Here is a 19,581-nt window from a genome sequence, read left to right on the forward strand (position 1 = left end):
AAAAAATTAGCCAGGCATGATGGCAGGCGCCTGTAGTCCCAGCTACTCTGAGAGGCTGAGGCAGGAGAATGGTGTGAACCCAGGAGGCGGAGCTTACAGTGAGCCGAGATCGCACCATTGCACTCCAGCCTGCCTGGACGACAGAGCAAGACTCCGTCTCAAAAAAAAAAAAAAATTGCATTTGATTTTGAAACTAAAGTCGGCTGAATTTGAGGCTTGAGCTGACCATGTAATTGATACCATAAGTAACAATTTCCTAATTAAATTCGCCTATCAGAGGAGCTTCAATTGAGCAGGTGGGATTAAGTCACTCTTCTAATTTCTCAGTGACCCATTTTATAATAACCGTTTAAGTGGTTAGGTGAAAAAGTACTACTCAAGCTGTAAAGCATTTCTCCGTCAATGCCCATCCTAATTTGCCAGACAGCTTATCTTTCATGTTCAGGACTTTCAACCTCGGGATTTCAAAGTGGGCTCATAGGTAACCCCAAAGAGTAGTAGCTTCTCATCAGTGTGAGCTGGCATTTTCCCATATTGGACAACTCAAGACAAGCATGAAAGGCTGAACTTAGGCCGGGCATGGTGGCTCATGCCTGTAATCCCAGCACTTTGGGAGGCCAAGGCAGGTGGATTACCTGAGGTCAGCAGTTGGAGACCAGCCTGGCCAACATGGCCAAACCCTGTCTCTACTAAAATACAAAAAATTAGCCAGGCATGCTTGTAGGCACCTGTAATCCCAGCTATTTGGGAGGCTGAGGCAAGAGAATTGCTTAAATCTGGGAGGCACAGGTTGCAGTGAGCCAAGATCATGCCATTGCACTCTAGCCTGGATGACAGAGTGAGACTCTGTCTCAAAAAAAAAAAAAAAAAAAAAAACGAAAAATAAAACAAAACCAATCGTTTCACGACTCTTACTGTAAAGCCTATTTGGATTTAGTAAATACTAAGGCAAAGGTCTGTTTTACCAAAGCTGGTCTGGGAGCTATTTCTGGCAGCGGACCCAAACCCTGCAACCTGTGGGCGAAGCTGCTTCAGAAGCTCGCTGAAGAAGGCCTGCTATTCCGGGCTCTCCTGCTCTTTTGCAGTTATGGCTGGAGGCTGGCCTGGTGTCAGGCTGGCTCCATGGGGTGGGCCGTCTGGCAGGGAGGCCTGATGTTTGTATCAGCACAGAAGCTATCCCAGTCCACCCTTGCCGAAGCTGTGGCAGGGCCTACCTGCTCCTTCCGTAAAGTGCTCAGTAACAGAGTTGGAGTGGGGGTGGGAGGCTCGGTATTTGTCCCAAGCTTCTCTCCTCCTGAGATCCGAGTTTCACAAGTGAATCTTGAGCAACTGCCCACGGTCTCTTGGCATTGAGCCCAGGGAAAACAAGGTTCTTTCTTTTCTTCCAGGAGCTCGAGGCTAATGGAGTCAAAGCAGCTGTGGTCAGTGAACAGGAAAAGGCAGCCTTTGATGAGGCTGGGGGGCTGGGGCGGGAAGATTCCAAACAGCAAAGGAGCTTGAGCCTCAGTAGGGCCTGGTGATCCTAATGGGAGAATGGCCTTTCCTGGGGCCCCCCAGCACAGCCAGGAGCAGCTATCGTCAAGGTGGGCTGTGTCCCAGCCCCTCCAGCTCAGCCTTTTCATTTGTTCAGGCTGGTGCTCACGTGTGCACAGGACGCCTTTCAGAAGGAAGATTCTAAATCCCAGGGGCCTGTGATGGCACAGCCACATGTCTGAGCCCAAAACAAGAGAACCACATGTGTTTTTGCCACACTTCTTGCCAGTGCTGTCCATATTTGTGTACATAATTTTTTGTTTGTTTCTTTTCTTTGAGACAGAGTCTCACTCTTGTTGCCCAGGCTGGAGTGCAGTGGCACTATCTCAGCTCACTGCAACCTCTGCCTGCTGGGTTCAAGCAATTCTTCTGCCTCAGCCTCCCAAGTAGCTGGGATTACAGGCACCCACCACCATGCCCAGGTAATTTTTATATTTTTCTTAGAGATGGGGTTTCGCCACATTGGCCAGGCTGGTCTCAAACTCCTGACCTCAGGTGATCCACCTGCCTCAGCCTCCGAAAGTGCTGGGATTACAGGTGTGAGACACCGCACCCGGCTCTTGTACACATAATTTTACTTTATTTGAGACGGAGTCTTGCTGTGTTGCCCAGGCTGGAGTGCAGTGGCATGATCTCGCCTCACTGCAACCTCTGCCTCTCAGGCTCAAGAGATTCTTGTGCCTCAGCCTTCCAGGTAGCTGGGACTGTGCACCACCATGCCTGGCTAATGTTTGTATTTTTAGTAGAGTTGGGGTTTCACCATGTTAGCCAGGCTGGTCTCGAACTCTTGGCCTCAAGAGATCTGTCCGCCTCGGCTTCCCAGAGTGCCTTGGATTCCCAAAGTGCTGGGATTACAGGTGTGAACCATCATGACTGGCATGTGCACATCATTTTAATAACTGATATTTTTGAAAACATTGTTTATTGACATAATTTATATACAATAAAATGTATTATTTACAAGTATGTCTTTCAATAAGTTTTGGCAAATTTATACAGTTATGTAACCACCATTTCAGGCAAACCAAAAAGCTGCCATCTGTCCCTTTATAGTCATATAAATAGACTTTCTAAAATGTGATATAAATAGAATGATATATCTTAAAAATTTTTATTTCTATTTTTGTAAATTAAAAAAATTATTTAGAAAATTATGAATCATATAGTCTTTTATATCTGGCTTAGATTTTTAAACTGTGTGTGTGTGTATGTGTGTGTGAAGAAGAAATATATCAGCAAGGTAAAACATTTAAGTGGTTCCAAAGGGTAAACGTAATTATTCATCTAACCCCATCTGATTCCTTCAGAAGCAAACACCATCTTGTTTTTGTGTGTACTTTCAGAAACACAGAGGATGTAAATATAACTAAGAAATTGGCCAGGCGCGGTGGCTCACGCCTGTAATCCCAGCACTTTGGGAGGCCGAGGTGGGCAGATCACAAGGTCAGGAGATCGAGACCAACCTGGCTAACATGGTGAAACCCCGTCTCTACTAAAAAAGAAAAAATTAGCCAGGCATGGTGGCAGGCACCTGTAGTCCCAGCTGCTGTGGAGGCTGAGGCAGGAGAATGGTGTGAACCCAGGAGGCGGAGCTTGCAGTGAGCCGAGATTGCGCCACTGCACTCTAGCCTGGGCGACAGAGCAAGACTCCGTCTCAAAAAATAATAATAATAAATAAAAATTAAAAAAAAAAGAAATAGACACCCATCACAGGCCAGGTGCGGTGGCTCACGCCTGTAATTCCAGCACTTTGGGAGGCCAAGGCAGGGAGATCACCTGAGGTCGGGAGTTTGAGACCAGCTTGACCAACATGGAGAAACCCTGTCTCTACTAAAAATACAAAATTAGCTGGGTGTGGTGGCGCATGCCTGTAGTCTCAGCTACCTGGGAGGCTGAGGCAGGAGAATCCCTTGAACCCGGGAGGCGGAGATTGCAGTGAGCAGAAATCACACCATTGCACTCCAGCCTGGGCAATAAGAGCAAAACTCCATCTCAAAATAAAAAAGAAAAGAAAAGAAAGGAATAAAAAAGAAATAGACATCCATCACATACACATATGCTTATTCTAGTCACACTTTCCTCTTCTGATTTTTTTTTTTTTTTGAGAGGGAGTCTCGCTCTGTCGCCCAGGCTGGAGTGCAGTGGCACAATCTCGGCTCACTGCAAGCTCCGCCTCCTGAGTTCACGCCATTCTCCTTCCTCAGCCTCCCGAGTAGCTGGGACTACAGGCGCCTGCCACCACGCCTGGCTAATTGTTTTGTATTTTTAGTAGAGATGAGGTTTCACCATGTTAGCCAGGATGGTCTCGATCTCCTGACTTTGTGATCCGCCCCGCTCAGCCTCCCAAAGTTCTGGGATTATAGGCGTGAGCCACCGTGCCTGGCCACCTCTTCTGATTTAATATATTCTGGTGATCAATTCACATGAGCTCCTATAGAACTATGCATTCTTCCCTCAAAGGCTCCATGGTACAGATGTGCTAGAGCTGATTTAGCCACTCTTCTGATGGATTTAGATTCATTGACAGTATTTTGCTAATGCAAACCATCAATTGAAAGTTACAGTGTGCTTTTTTTTTTGAAGTTGAGGGGCTCCTAACAATCAGAATGGTAATCAGAAAACCTCGACCTTCCTTCATGGTTTGTAATCACCTGATGGGGTCTTCCTGCCCACTGCACAGACAAAACCAACTCATTGAGACTATGGCATTGCAATAAAGAGTTTAACTGACGCGAGCCTAGCCATGCCACCTGAGAGACGGAGTTGCTGCTCAAATCAATCTCCCTGAAAATGTGGAAGCTGGGGTTTCACCAGGGTGGTTTGGTGGGCAGGGGCTAGAGGAATGGGTGCTGCTGACTGGGTGGGGATGCAGTCATAGGGGTGTGGGAAATGCTGTTTTTGCACTGAATCTGCTTCCAGGTGGGGCCACAGGACTGGTTGAGCCGAGTCAAGGGTCCAGGTGGGATCATCCAGTTGTCAGAAATGCAAAAACCTGAACGGATTTTTGGTTGAAATGAAAGGGTTGCATTTCAAAAGGCCAATCTTAGGTTCTATAATAGTGAGCTGGGAAAGTTGCAAATCTTGTGATCTCCGGAATAATGACTGGTAACCATTTAACTGAATTCTGAGCAGAATTCAGGCAGCCTTTCATTAGTTGGCTCCGGGGGTGGTAGGAACCAAGTGGGCAAGACAGCTGAGGCTCAGCCACACACACAGAAAGCACCGACCCTGTGTGAAAAGACAGATGCTAGGACAAACATGGGGACCTGATGTGACAGCCATGGGAACAGCAGTGCCATGGTGATGTTTAATGGATAATTGTCAGCGAGTGCTGTAGGCTCCACTTTCAAGGGACGTCCAGAAACCAGCCCTTCCCCCCACCCCTGCTGCCACCCCTCTGGTCCTGCCACTGTCATCACTTGCCTGGATCCTTGCAGTGGCCTCTGGGCTCCCTCCCTCCACCTACCCACCCCTGGGTCCCTGGGCCATGCAGCATCCAGAGGGCTCCAGGTCCCCATCGCACTCCTCCTCTTCTCAGAAGAGGGTCCCCTGCCGGGATAAAGGGCAGAGTCCTCCAGGGCCCTGTGTGAACTCCTGCTCCCTTGACCTCTGAGTCCTCACCTCCTCTTACCCTCCCCCGGCTCCCCATCAGCCACACAAGCCTCCTCGCCATTCCGCCAACGAGCCAGGCACGTTGGCCAGGCACCCGCAGACCTCCAGGCCTTTGTATTGGCTGAGTCCTCGAGCCAGGCCGGCTGTTCCCAGATGTGGACACAGCTCACTCGCCCACTTCCTTTAAGCCTTTGCTTCCATTCTACCTAACATGCCAACACCACCCACCCACCCCAGCTCAATCTTTCTCCTAAGCACATTTCCAGTCAAACACACACATATCTCTATTTACCACCATTATTATCTGGCTTTCCTCACTGAAATCGGAACCCTGAAGACAGGAATTTTCTTGTTTTGTACATGTGGTAACTGCTCAGCAACTCGAACAGTGATGGGCACATGGAGTAGCTCAATAAATATTTATTGAATAAATGAATGAACAGTGTTTGCTGAAAGAACCTTCACACTCAGAAATATTTTAAGTGTTGCTGCAATTCCCAACCAGCAAGATGCAGAGGAAAACCTTGAGAAGAGGACCCAGAGAAGGAAACCACAGTGTTTACACACCGGCACCTGAGATAGGGAAAATGCCAGCTCAGAGCTGGAGCCTGGCCAAGGAGGACAAAGGTCCTGACATGGACTGTACCATGCAGAGATCACTGCCTGCTACCTGGGGTATGAGACTCTCCTCGATTCAACAATATTCTGATGAGACAGTCAACCTGATTCCTAACAGGAGGGGCCAAGGCAAGGTGGTCTAGCCAGCCAGTAGGATTGAATGACAAGCACAGACCTATGCCAGAATTAGAGGCCAGGCAGGAGTTTCCACAAATGCACTTCCTTGGTGCTGAGTGCTGAGACCACAAAGCCAAATGAGGCTTCTTGGTTTCATTGCAGACTCAGCAAAAATGAATCTAATCCTGCTCCCCATGGCTGGGTCATGTCCTGGGGAGGCACCAGCGTTCAGCTTGGCTTGCTTCAGTATCGTTTTTATCCGTGTGTGTGTTCTGTTGGGACTCTGGACATCTAGACATCTGTGCAGGGGGGCTGGTGAGACCAGTCTCCCTGGCAGGCCTGAATGTAGCCTAGCCTGAGGCGGGAGGGGACCACAGGTGGGGCTGGATGTTCTTTCAGCCTCCCTGGCAGAGATCAAGGTCAGCTTGGCCAAGCTTCTGCAGTGGCTGGCTCTCATGCGGGGGAGGGAGGCAGTTCCCAGAGCAAGAATGCCTTCCCTGGGGCTCGTTTCCTTGCAGGGGAAGAGTCGTCCTCCCCTCAGTACCTCCTTCACTAAAGCCTATAGGAGGCGAGTGACCTGGGGAATCCGTGCCCCAGGGGCAAACCTCTGGGCTCTAGCTTAGCCCCACCCTGGGAAAACATTCACAGCCCCTCGGGAGGAGAGCCCAGCTGCAGGAGGACTGTAGGGCAGGGCCCAGCTGCCAGGTCCTGGGCTGTTGGTGACAGTAGCCCCAGCTACAAACTCTCCTGGCCTGGGGGCAATTCCCTTCCCTGGTTACAACAGATTCCCACCCCACCCTGCCCTACTGCCCACCCCTGGGCAGGGAGGCATGGGAAGATGGTAGGAGAGGGGAAGCAGGGGCCAGATAGGAGGAAGAGATGATGCCCTGGGCCAGGTGGTCACACCTGCTGAAGTGGGAAACTCTGGCTTCTCCCAGTAGAAATTTCAGGATTCCAAAAAATTGGACCAGCAAATAAACTTAGTGACAGTCACACCAGCCTTCTGGAAACTCATAGTAGGCGTCCACTGCCCCTGCGGGTCCCCAGGAACCCTCTGCCTGTGGCTTCGGGGACCCAGTACTGTACTTCCAATGCTCTGCAGACACACCTAGGGCTTGAATCCCATCTCACTGATTCCACAAATACTGATTTGTGGCCTACTGGGTGCGAGGCCTCTGTGGCTGTGAGGGAGGCAAGGTCCCTGCTCCAGTGGGAGTGACAGGTGTAAAACAGGACGACTTCAGAACCTGGGAAGGGGGACAAAGCAGAGTACTTGGAAGTGGGTGGGTGCGGGGCAGTCTGGGATGGGGAAAACAGTAAATCTTTGCCATCTGTTCCTGGCCAGGTATCACTGGGGGTGCTACCTGATCTCTCTTCAGCCTCAGTTTCACCTTTACAGTGGAGCTGGAGCCCCCCCACTACCAGACCCAGCTCTCTGGGCTACCTCTAGGAAGCCTGCCCTGCTCAGGCCTGCTCCCCATCTCCATGGTTGTCAGTCCCTCCTGAAAATGTCCCCCCAAAAGGAGGCCACTGGCCATAGAGGGAGATGAACGGCCCAAGGTTGCCCAGCCTGTACCTAGGGCCCCATGGCTCCTGAGGCCCAGCCTGGGTGGACCCTGGAAGGGGCTTTCTCTGTGGGTTTTGTCCTGGTTCCTGGAGCCTCTTCCCTATGGGCACCTCTTAGCATGATTAACACAGGCAGACGGGACCTGAAGGGGCCACTGGTCCTTCTGAAAATGCTTACCAGGCGGTGTGAGTGTGGGGAGGCCATGCGCAATGTGTGGGACTCTGCCCTGCACCCGCTCAGAGTCTCAGCCCTTCAGAGCCCCTGGTAGTGATTTGCTGCAGGGTCACCCTGATACTTATCTGAGGTCTCTTTTCCTTTCAGTTTTCCTGAGAAACTGGGAGGATCACATGATGGCATGCCACCTAAACTAGGATGTGCACAGCCCAGCTACTTGGGAGGCTGAGGCAGGAGAATGGTGTGAACCCGGGAGGCGGAGCCTGCAGTGAGCCAAGATTGCGCCACTGCACTCCAACCTGGGCGACAGTGAGACTCCATTTCAAAAAAAAAAAAAAAAAAAGCCATTCGAAAACATAAAACTGTAAAACTGCTGCGTATTTGTGATTGGGAATGGTGCTTTTGCCAACTTACAATGATTAGAGGAGATATACACACATTTTAAAACTATGTGTGATCATATGACTTAAGATAATTAAGAAAATCACAGATCAAAAAAATAATAAAATAACATAAAAAATAAGGCCAGATGCGGTGGCTCATGCCTGTAATCACAGCACTTTGGGAGGCTGAGGTAGGCGGATCATGAGGTCAAGAGATCAAGACCATCCTGGCCCACATGGTGAAACCCCATCTCTACTAAAAATACAAAAATTAGCTGGGCGTTGTGGCACACGCCCATAGTCCCAGCTACACGGGAGGCTGAGGCAGGAGAATCATCTGAACCCGCAAGGTGGAGATTGCAGTGAGTCGAGATCGTACCACTGCACTCCAGCCTGGTGACAGAGCTAGACTCCATCTCCAAAAAAAAAAAAAAAAAGTAAATTTGACTTTATCGAAACTACTTTTGTAAAGGACAATATCAAGGGAGTGAAAACCCATAGAATGGGAGAAAATATTTGCAAATCATATATCTGATAAGGGATTAATATCCAGAATATATAAATAACTCCTATACCTCAACAATGACAAAAACCCAATTTAAAAATGGGCAAATGGCTGAGCACAGTGGCTCATGCGTGTAACACCAGCACTTTCAGAGGCAGAGGTGGTTGGATCTCCTAAGCTCAAAAGTTCGAGACCAGTCTGGGTACATGACGAAACCTTATGTCTACCAAAATTGCAAAAAATTAGCGGGGCACAGTGGTGCGCACCTGTGGTCCCAGCTACTCAGGAGGCTGACATGAGAGGATGGCTTCACACTGGGAATTGGAGGTTGCAGTGAGCCAGGATCATACCACCGCACTCCAACGTGTGTGACAGAGTGAGACCTCATCTCTAAAACAAAATAAACAAAAATGGGTAAAGGACTTGAATAGGCATTTCTACAAAAATATACAAATGGCCAAGAAGTATGTGAAAAGATGCTTAACGTCATTAGTCATCAGGGAAATGCAAATCAAACCACAATGAGGTATCACTCCGTACTCATCAGGATAATTATAATTAAAAAATAGGGCCAGGAGAGGTGGCAGGTACCTGTAGACCCAGGTACTCAGGAGGCTGAGGAGGGAAGACTGCTTGAGCCCAGGAGTTGCAGGCTGCAGTGAACTATGATCACACCACTACACTGCAGCCTGGGTGACAGAGCAAGATCCTATACATTAAAAAAAATAAATAAATAAATTATTAATTAAAAGAAAAATTATTATTATTTTTTGAGACGAAGTCTCGCTCTGTCGCCCAGGCTGGAGTGCAGTGGCACAATCTCAGCTCACTGCAAGCTCCACCTCCCAGGTTCACGCCACTCTCCTGCCTCAGCCTCCCAAGTAGCTGGTACTACAGGCACCCGCCACCACGCCTGGCTAATTTTTTGTATTTTTAGTAGAGACGGGGTTTCACCATGTTAGCCAGGATGGTCTCGATCTCCTGACCTCGTGATCTGCCCGCCTTGGCCTCCCAAAGTCCTGGGATTACAGGTGTGAGCCACTGCACCTGGCCATAAAAAAATTTTTTAAGGAAGGAAAATAAATGTTGGCAAGAATATGAAGAAATTGGAGACTACATGCATTGTTGGTAGGAATGTAAAATTATGCAGCTGCTATGGAAAGCAGTTTGGTGGTTCCTCAAAATGGTAAACATATGTTCATCACATGATCCAGCAATTCCACTCTTATATACCCTAAAGAACTGAAAACAGGGACTCAAACAAATATTTGTAAACCAATACTCATAGCAACATTATTCAAATGGCCAAAAGGTGGAAACAACTCAAGTGTCCATCAATGGATGAATGGATAAACAAAATGTGGTATAAACAAAGAATGGGGGCCGGGTGCAGTGGCTCACGCCTGTAGTCCCAGCACTTTGGGAGGTCGAGGAGGGTGGATCACCCAAGGTCAGCAGTTCGAGACCAGCCTGGCCAACATGATGAAACCCCAACTCTACTAAAAATACAAAAATTAGCTGGGCGTGGTGGTGCACACCTGTAATCCCAGCTACTCAGGAGGCTGAGGCAAGAGAATTGCTTGAACCCAGGAGGCAGAGGTTGCGATAAGCCGAGATCGTGCCACTGCGCTTCAGCCTGGGCGACAGAGTGAGACTCTGTCTCAACAAAACAAAACAAAACAAAACAAAACAACAAAAACAAAGAATGGAATTACTAAAGCTGTAGTAGGGAATAAAGTTCTGATGCATGCTACAACATACATGAACCTTGAAAATATTATGCTGGCCGGGCACAGTGGCACACGCCTGTAATCCCAGGACTTTGGGAGGCTGAGGCGGGCAGATCACGAGGTCAGGAGATCGAGACCATCCTGGCTAACATGGTGAAACCCCGTCTCTACTAAAAAAATACATAAATAAATAAAATTTTTTTAAAAAAATAATAATAATATGCTAAGTGAAATAAGCAAGACACAAGGATACATATTGCTATGATTCCATTTATATGAGGCATCTAGTATGAACAAATCCATAGACAGAATGTGATCAGTGATTATTAGGGGGTGGGGAGAGGAAGATGGCGAATTATTGCCTAAATGGGTACAAAGTCTGTTTGGGATGATCAGAAGTTCTAGAAATGGATAGTGGTAATGGTTGTATAACATTATGAATATACTTAATGCTACTAAATTGTACCCTTAAAAAAGTTTAAATGGTATATTTTATGTTATATCAAAATTCAAAAATAAAATAATGAAGTAGCTTTATATTACTGATTTAAAGCAATCTCCAAAATAAACTGCTAAATGAAAAAGGTACGATATAGAACAAGAGGGGAAAGGAAACTACAGGTAAATACAAATTTGTAAATTCTCAGAACATGTCAGAAGGTTATAAAGTGATTGCCCCTGTGGGAGACAAACCAGGTGCCTAGAGGACTGAGAAGAAGTGAGAGTTATTTTTCACTGGATACTCTTCTATATGTTTTAAATGTTGACACATGTATATTACCTAGTCCAAAATTTTTTTAATTAAAAAAATGTGTTGACTGGGGATCCAAGAAAGGGCAGGGGGGAAGATAAAAAATATACTAGTTGTTCAAAGTCACAGTCCAGTATGAATTACTGCCATAAGGTAGCACTAAAGATACAAACGAGTTACAAGTTATGATTCCAATCTAATCTCTTCTTTTTGTTTTATTTTTATATATGTATGTATTTATTTTTGAGATAGAGTCTCACTCTGTTGCCCAGGCTGGAGTGCAGTGGCACAATCATGGCTCACTGTAGCCTCAACTCCCTGGGTTCAATGGATCCTCCCACCTCAGCCTCCTGAGTAGCTAGGATTACAGGTGTATGCCACCACACCTGGCTAATTTTTGTATGTTTTTGTAGAGACGGGCTTTCACCATGGTGCCCAGGCTGGTCTCAAACTCCAGGGCACATGTGATTTGCCTGCCTTCGCCTCCCAAAGTGCTGGGATTACAGCCTGGCTTTTTCAGTGAATGGTGTCCACAAACGAAAGCAAGCCCATGTGAAGTTCACATTAGATGGAGATGTTTCTTAGGAAACAAGGCAATTCTGTGTCCCCACTGCACTCAGAACCTGAACTGTTTCATGGTTAGCTGATCACAGACCCATCTCTACCCTAACAGACAAAGCTTTTTGAGGGCAGAGGATCTAATATATCAGTGCCTGGCACAGAATAGGCACTTAATGTTTGTGGTAAGAATAAAAAAATGCTGGAACTATGGCTATGTACTCCACTTCCACTATTACACACAGCAAATCTACCATTTGCTTTTTTTTTTCCAGCAAATTTCAAGTAAAGAGGTTTAAAAACACAAAATACTAAAAATACAAAAATCAGCTGGTTGTGGTGGCATGTGCCTGTAGTCCCAGCTACTTGGGAGGCTGAGGCAGGAGAATCGCTAGAACCCAGGAGGCAGAGGTTGCAATGAGCTGAGATCGTGCCAACTGCACTCCAGTCTAGGCGACAGAGCTAGACTCCGTCTCAAAAAACAGAATCTTTCCCAACATATTGCTTCTTACCTTGATGTGGCTGCTGGCTTCATTCTGTTTGCCATTGGATGGCCATTCTAAGGGGATTCACCACCGAGGCCTCTCCAATCTCTACTTTGTTAAAATCACAATCAACCCAATCCCATCATCTATTATCTTTTCATTAATGTTGGCTTCAGGAGATTTAGGAATATGCCAGTGTAACTTGACCATCCCGTCTTGACCTATTTCCCATATTTTATCAGTGAGCACTACCTAAGCTCTCCTGATTTTGCTCCTCGGCATAGTTTTCCTCTTTCTTTTTCCCATATGGGTTAAATTTTACCCTTTAAGTTGAGGTTGTACAAGATCAGTTGAAATTCCTCAAAATGATGGCACTCAAGGAGCTAAAAGCTTTAAAGGTTTTCTCTATATAGTACAGGCTAGATTTGCATGTTTCCAAGCAAACATGGATCATGACAATGTCTCTAAGACACTAAGAGGGTCCAGAAATGTCTTAGATGCCATTCTCCCTTTATACCATCACTCCATAAGTCATAACAGAATTATATTCTCAATTACAACAGCTACCTCATGTCAGCTGCAACTACTGCTCTATTTTAAATGTTTAAAATTTTTTTTACAAATCTTCATTTTAAAAGTTCCATTCAGATGCATTTTAACATTGCTAATAATAGGAAGAATATATGTACAAATACAAAATAAGACACTGTTCTTTACTTGCTTTCATAAATATTTTCCACAAATACAGTCCTCTCTCTCTGGATATATGCTATTAAAATGTGTCTCGGCCGGGCACGGTGGCTCACGCCTGTAATCTCAGCACTTTAGGAGGCTGAGGCAGGTGGATCACCTGAGCTCAGGGGTTCGAGACCAGCCTGGCCAACATGGTGAAACCCCGTCTCTACTAAAAATACAAAAAATTAGCTGGGCATAGTGGCATGCGCCTGTAATCCCAGCCACTCAGGAGGCTGAGACAGAACTGCTTGAACCCGGGAGCCGAAGGTTGCAGTGAGCCAAGATTGCGCCACTGTAGTCCAGCCTGGGCAACAAGAACAAACTCCATCTTAAAAAAAAAAAGTGTCTCATGTTTTGAAATAGACCGGATCTGTATCTTAATTTCAGACAGAGAATTTTAGAGCTCAGAACACGGAGTTAGATCCACCAGTCAAGTCTCTTCATTTCATCAAGGCTGGGAGTAGAATTGAGCTTTCCTGAGACCCAGTTCAGAGTTCCTTTCCCTTCAGTAAGTTCCAACCAACAAAAAATAAGCATTACATGATTCTTCCTCTGTTCCCTCCTTGCCAAAATAAGTATTTCCACATACCTGCTGGCAGTATGTGTCAAAAAACGTAAATACATTATTTGTATAGGAGACTGCCAAATGAAATTATATCTAGTCTAGAGAGTGAAGCAAACTCTGAGCCAGCGACAGAATGGATGAACACATATCCTTAAGAACCTTGAGGGGGAAGAGTAGAGAGAGAAAAGAAGCTGTAGGAAAGTTAGTACACAACCTAAGAGTTGCTTATCCTTTTGGAATGTCAGACTTCTCTTCCCCAACTCTCATTTTAACTTAAGAAATCTTAATCTTTGTTTTACACAGAATAATCTTCACCATTCTGAGGTTTCTCTCAGCATCAGTGGGAGTCCACATTTGGATAATAATTGACCGTTAAGCTCAAAGAAGTTATAAGCCTAACAGTACATTCCTATCTGCTCAATTTGGGATTGGAGGCCAGATCTTCTAAATCCCAGTTTCCTCACGTAATCACACTACCCCCCAGGGATGTTCCACCTTGGTTATAATTTGAAGTTGGTCTATAAAGTTCAATGCTAACTAAACTGATTTTTTTAAAAGAAAAGAAGTGATCATGCTCTATCAATAATGCAATATATATAGACATTAATGGACCCAGAGTAAATAACCAGTTAATACATAGCTTCCTTACTGATAACATAATTTTTAAAAATCTTACATTTAGTACTAAGCTGGGTATAATGCTTTATTGGGGAAAATGCAATGAAAAATTACACATGGTTTCCGTGTCTAGAAAATTACAGCCCAAAGCATATATAACTGGCAGAAATAAACACAGAAAAGAACTGCTAGATGAAATAATACAAACATTAAATCTATTCCTAAATATAAAATGTAAGATCCAATGAGGTATTCTCATTAGCTCCTAACCGAAACCTCAAACCACTGGCCCATCCAGTTTTCTAAGTTCTATACTGTTAATATACTGAACGTTCAGCCAGCAAAACATTATTCCCAGTTTACAAATTCCAGTTTGAATAATTTACATTTCCAGAGGAATTATCACTTAAAATCCAGTTTTGAAAGGCCAAAGAGTGATAGTTCAAATAGGTTCATATTTACATTTCTACTAGTTTCTACAGGCTGGTCCTATTCCCCTCAAGGTTTTTATAGGCTAATTAGAATAGGATACGAAAGGCTAGTTTGTCATAGTTGCAAACTGCATTGAGATAGATAATTAAAATGCTAATGCAAACATAAAATTCAAAAATTTCAATGGGTTTGAACAATGAACTAAGATGAAATTTTACATGAGAGCTGTAAAGCTTTCTGTTTTAGATTAAAAATCAATAGTCTCTGACACTTACTAAGTAATGAACAGAGAATGTACTCTGGAGCAGCTGTTCTTGAATACAGTCTGATCGAATCTTATTTCTTAGCACCCTTTCAATGTACTTCTTTGTCTGAGTATTGGTGCTATAGATGATGAAAAGCATCACCAGGTCAATAAATATGCAATAATAGAAAAATAGTTAACAAATCAGTACATTTGCTACAATGAAACAGCAGCTTTTCCTTATTAAAACACAGAATGGATGATGCTCATTTGTTCCACACACTCCACTGGTAGTATGTACACTTTTCACAAAACCCAGACATATTTTTTAGAGAAATAAAGTGCCACAACTATTAACCACTAGTATCTCTTAGGAATACATTCCAATATACATTAAAGTGATACTGTTACAGAAGTAACTTTGAACATCTTCACATTTATCAAAAGATTCAATCACTTGCCAACTCCAGTATGTATTTTCACTATTACTAGGAAAATTACTTTGTGAAAAGTTGGAAAGACTATAAATGTCCATCAATCTGGAAAGGGTTCAATAAATTATGATGGAGTAATTTTAATTTTTGAAATATTACAGTCATCAAAAAGGATAAGCCAGGCTGGGCGTGGGGCCTCACGCCTGTAGTCCCAGTACTTTGGGAGGCCGAGGTGCGCATATCACCTGAGGTTAGGAGTTCGAGACCAGCCTGGCCAACATGGTGAAACCCCATTTCTACTAAAAATACAAAAAAAAATTGGCCAGTCATGGTGGCAACTGCCTGTAATCCCAGCTACTCAGGAGGCTGAGGCAGGTGAATCACCTGAACCCGGGAGGTGGAGGTTGCAATATGCCGAGATCCTGCCACTGCACTCCAGCCTGGGTGACACAGCGAGACTCTGTCTAAAAAAATTTTTTTAATTAAAATATTAAAAAAAAAAAAAAAAAAAAGAAAGAATAAGCTAGACCAGGGGTCCGCAACCCCTGGACCATGGAGGTGAGGGGTGGTCAAGTGGTCATTACCACCTGAGATCCGCCTTCTGTCAGATTAGAAGCAGCATTAGATTCTCATGGGAGTGTGAACTGCACATGCACAGGATCTAGGCTGCACATTCCTTATGAGAATCTAAGTAGTGCCTGATGATCTAAGGTGGAACAGTTTCATCCTGAAATCATGCCCCGAGACAGTCTGTGGAAAAACTGTCTTCCATGAAACTAGTCCCTGGTGCCAAAAAGGTTAGGGACTGCTAAGCCATACTGTATTTTTTGACAGAGGAAACACATTCCTGACATGAAGTGGAAAAAACAGCAGCCTGCAAAAGGATAATCAGGCTGGGCAAGAAGGCTCATGCCTATAATCCCACTGCTTTGGGAGGCTGAGGAGGGAGGATCATTGAGCTCAGGAGGTGGAGGCAACAGTGAGCTATGATTGTGCCACTGCACTCCAGCCTGGTGACACAGTGAGACCCTGTCTCTTTAAACACCACCATCACCACCCATAATCATAGTTAAGATTCTGCTTTTGTAAAAACAATATATAAACATATATATGTGTATGCATAAGAGTATACCCGTACTTGCACACAATTACAGCTTGTATATGAAGAGAAAAAAATTGGAAGGATGATTACCCCTGAGGAATGGGAAAGAGAGTGGAGAAAAACTGTATTTTTTACATCTATAGATTCCTTGTGGGTTTTTCTCCACAATTAGCTTGTTTAACCTAAGTTTAAAAAAGAAAAATATGAGGGCTGGGTGCAGTGGCTCACACCTATAATCCCAGTACTTTGGGAGGCCCAAGCAGGAGGATCACTTGAAGCTAAAAATTTGAGACCAGCCTGGGAAACACAGCAAGACCTCATTTCTATAAAAAATAAAAGAATGGCCGGGCGTGATGGCTCATGCCTGTAATCCCAGCAATTTGGGAGGCCAAGGCGGGCGGATCACGAGGTCAGGAGATAGAGACCATCCTGGCTAACACGGTAAAACCCCATCTCTACTAAAAATACAAAAAATTAGCCGGGCGAGGTGGCGGGCGCCTGTAGTCCCAGCTACTTGGGAGGCTGAGGTAGGAGAATGGCGTGAACCCCGGCGGGGGGGGAGCCTGCAGTGAGCCGAGATCGTGCCACTGCACTACAGGCTGTGCGACAGTGAGACTCAGTCTCAAAAGAAAAAAAAATAAGTAAATAAAAGAATTGGCCAGGCGTGGTGGCTAACACCTGTAATCCTAGCACTTTGGGAGGCTGAGGCAGGTGGGTGGATCACCTGAGTCAGGAGTTTGAGACCAGCCTGGCCAACATGGTGAAATCCCATCTCTAATAAAAATACAAAAATTAGCCAGGCATGGTGGCAGGCACCTATAATCCCAGCTACTAGAGAGGCTGAGGCAGATTTGCTACAACCCAGGGGGCAGAGGTTGCAGTGAACCGAGATTGTGGCACTGCACTATAGCCTGGGCAAAAGAGTGAAACTCTATCTCAAAATAACTAACAAACTAACAGAATTAGCCAGGCCTGGTGCTGCTTGCCTGTAGTCCCAGCTACTCCAAAGACTGAGGTGGGAGGCTTGCTTGAACCCAGGTGTTTGAGACTGCAATGAACTATGATGCTGTCACCGCACTCCACCTTGGGTGACAGATTAAGACCTAGTCTCTTAAAAAAAAAAACAAAAAAAAACAAAAGAGAAAGGCCCAGCGTGGTGGCTCACACCTGTAATGCCAGCACTTTGGGAGGCTGAGGCGGGTGCATCATGAGGTCAGGAGATCGAGACCATCCTGGCTAACACGGTGAAACCCCATCTCTACTAAAAATACAAAAAATTAGCCGGGCGTGATGGCAGGCGCCTGTAGTTCCAGCTACTCAGGAGGCTGAGGTAGGAGAATGGTGTGAATCCAGGAGGCGGAGCTTGCAGTGAGCTGAGATTGCGCCACTGCCTGCACTCCAGCCTGGGTGACAGAGCAAGACTCTGTCTCAAAAAAAAAAAAAAAAACACTGGGAGTGTATTCATGGCAATCTGAGTCTATGCTTCCAGGAAAAAAAAAAAGTTAAAAAGGCAAGCAGGACAAAAAAAAACAAATTTTACTACTTCTCTCAATTGAATGCCCCACTTCTGAAGACACCAAAATTGAGAGTCATGAGACCAGAATACAGTCATTAAAGATAACAATGAAGACAAAGCAGAAGCACATGGAGAAAAAAATGTTAAGAGAAAAAAGAATACAAATTATATTTATATTTATAAAATGATTACAAATATGTAAAAATAGGTATGCAGGCAGTCAAGGTGGTAAATTTGTGTTTATCTAAAACCAAAAACAGTGTGTTGGAGTACTTTGATATTTTTCACCACAAAAAATTATGAATTTTCATTGCTTTATTCAGCATCATGAAAGCTTTTAAGATGGTCATCCAAAAATTGGATAACAAAACTAACAAAAATCCCACAAAACAGATTGCAACCAAAGAAAAATCTTTAAAGGCAACCAATCAGCACCTAAGGAACTCAATCATCTGGCTTTTTATCTTTTGAGATGGAGTCTTGCACTGTCGCCCAGGCTGGAGTGCAGTGGCGTGTGCCACCAGGCCAGGCTAATTTTTTTTTGTATTTTTAGTAGAGACAGGGTTTTGCTACATCGGCCAGGCTGGTCTCAAACTCCTGACCTCAGATGATCCGCCTGCCTCAGCCTCCAAAGTGCTGGGATTATAGGCGTGAGCCACCGCACCCGGCCAATCATCTGGCTTTTTGATGGAAGGTATTTCTAGAATTAATAGAGACATAAGATCCAGTACCACTGCCTTGACAGTGGACACACTGATTTACTCCAGTCAGGTCTACATGGGCAAAGTAAAGTAAAACATGGAATGCCATTATCTTGACAGTGGTGCTGGGTGGAAGGAAGGGCAATTAGGCAGATATAGGGACCTGAGACTTAGGTGGTTATTTTCTTCATCTCATCAGTGGGGACCTGGCTTCTTTGACTGCATCTTGATGTGCTTGTTTACACTGTTAGTATTTCCCCTTGTGGATACTGTAGGCTTATTTTATACCCAGAGTGAGTGGGGCAGGCTATCTGGCCAGTCACCACCTCAGATTATCTTCCTCAGACAGCTAATGTTTATTAGAGCAACTAGGGAAGAGAGAAAAGAGTGACTGGAGGGAGGGGAAAGAAAGAAAGTGGGAAGGCAAGCTAGCCAATGTCATTACTTTTAAGTCTGCAATACTTAAAATGCATAGTACATGAATATTACCTTATGTTCAGATATTGAGGCAGTGTTTTCAATTGCCTGAAAAAACAGGAGAGTCACAAAAATATTATGACACATCAGCGAAACACGTTTCACCTTATTCAGCATGCCGTTATCTCATCTGAGAGCCAGTGTGTCCATATGGCAACCATCAGCTATCATTTCCACTTGAATGACTTTTGAGATTTTTATTTCAGTCTACCTCAGTTATACATCTGTCACTAATTGCCACTCATTTCCTCCTTGATAATCAAAGTTCCAAAGATCTCACCTTAATCCAGGCTTCTGAAATGGTTTTCTCATATCTAATAGCTGACTTTATTACATCAAAGAGGAGAATAATACAGTTCTGACCGCTGCTTTCTTGATTTCCTGAGGAATTACAAGTAGCAGAGAGGAAAAAAATTACTCTTCTACCTACCAGAAAAGAACTTACAAGATCTGAGTTCCTGCTTAGTAGCCATGTACCCTGGAGCAAATGACAACCTCATGTGTAAGATGGCTAATAAACTTGCACTGTAGTCTGTCTGGGATTGATCTGAATGGCTAAGAAAACATATAAACACATACATACTCACATACATATATGTAATTTGAAAAACGATATAATTCTAGATGTAAATGTCATAATAGTACCATTATTTGTAGTTCTAAGTATTAAGCTCCAACTCTGACTGTGGGATGTCAGAAAATTGTGACATCCTATGTGAGGAAA

General features: G+C 44.7%; 1 long non-coding RNA gene across 1 annotated transcript; it reads right to left on the reverse strand.

The window, feature by feature from the left end:
• Positions 1 to 13,075: 13,075 nt before the first annotated feature.
• LOC101179130 lies at positions 13,076 to 19,234 on the reverse strand. The gene is made up of 3 exons (XR_004027604.1): positions 19,138 to 19,234; positions 18,870 to 18,905; positions 13,076 to 14,767 (listed from the first exon to the last, which is right to left on the reverse strand). It is a non-coding gene; the product is annotated as an uncharacterized LOC101179130 (long non-coding RNA).
• Between the last annotated feature and the right edge of the window lie 347 nt (positions 19,235 to 19,581).

Source organism: Nomascus leucogenys, chromosome 21 (assembly GCF_006542625.1).
Source record: "Nomascus leucogenys isolate Asia chromosome 21, Asia_NLE_v1, whole genome shotgun sequence".
Lineage (NCBI taxonomy): Eukaryota > Metazoa > Chordata > Mammalia > Primates > Hylobatidae > Nomascus > Nomascus leucogenys.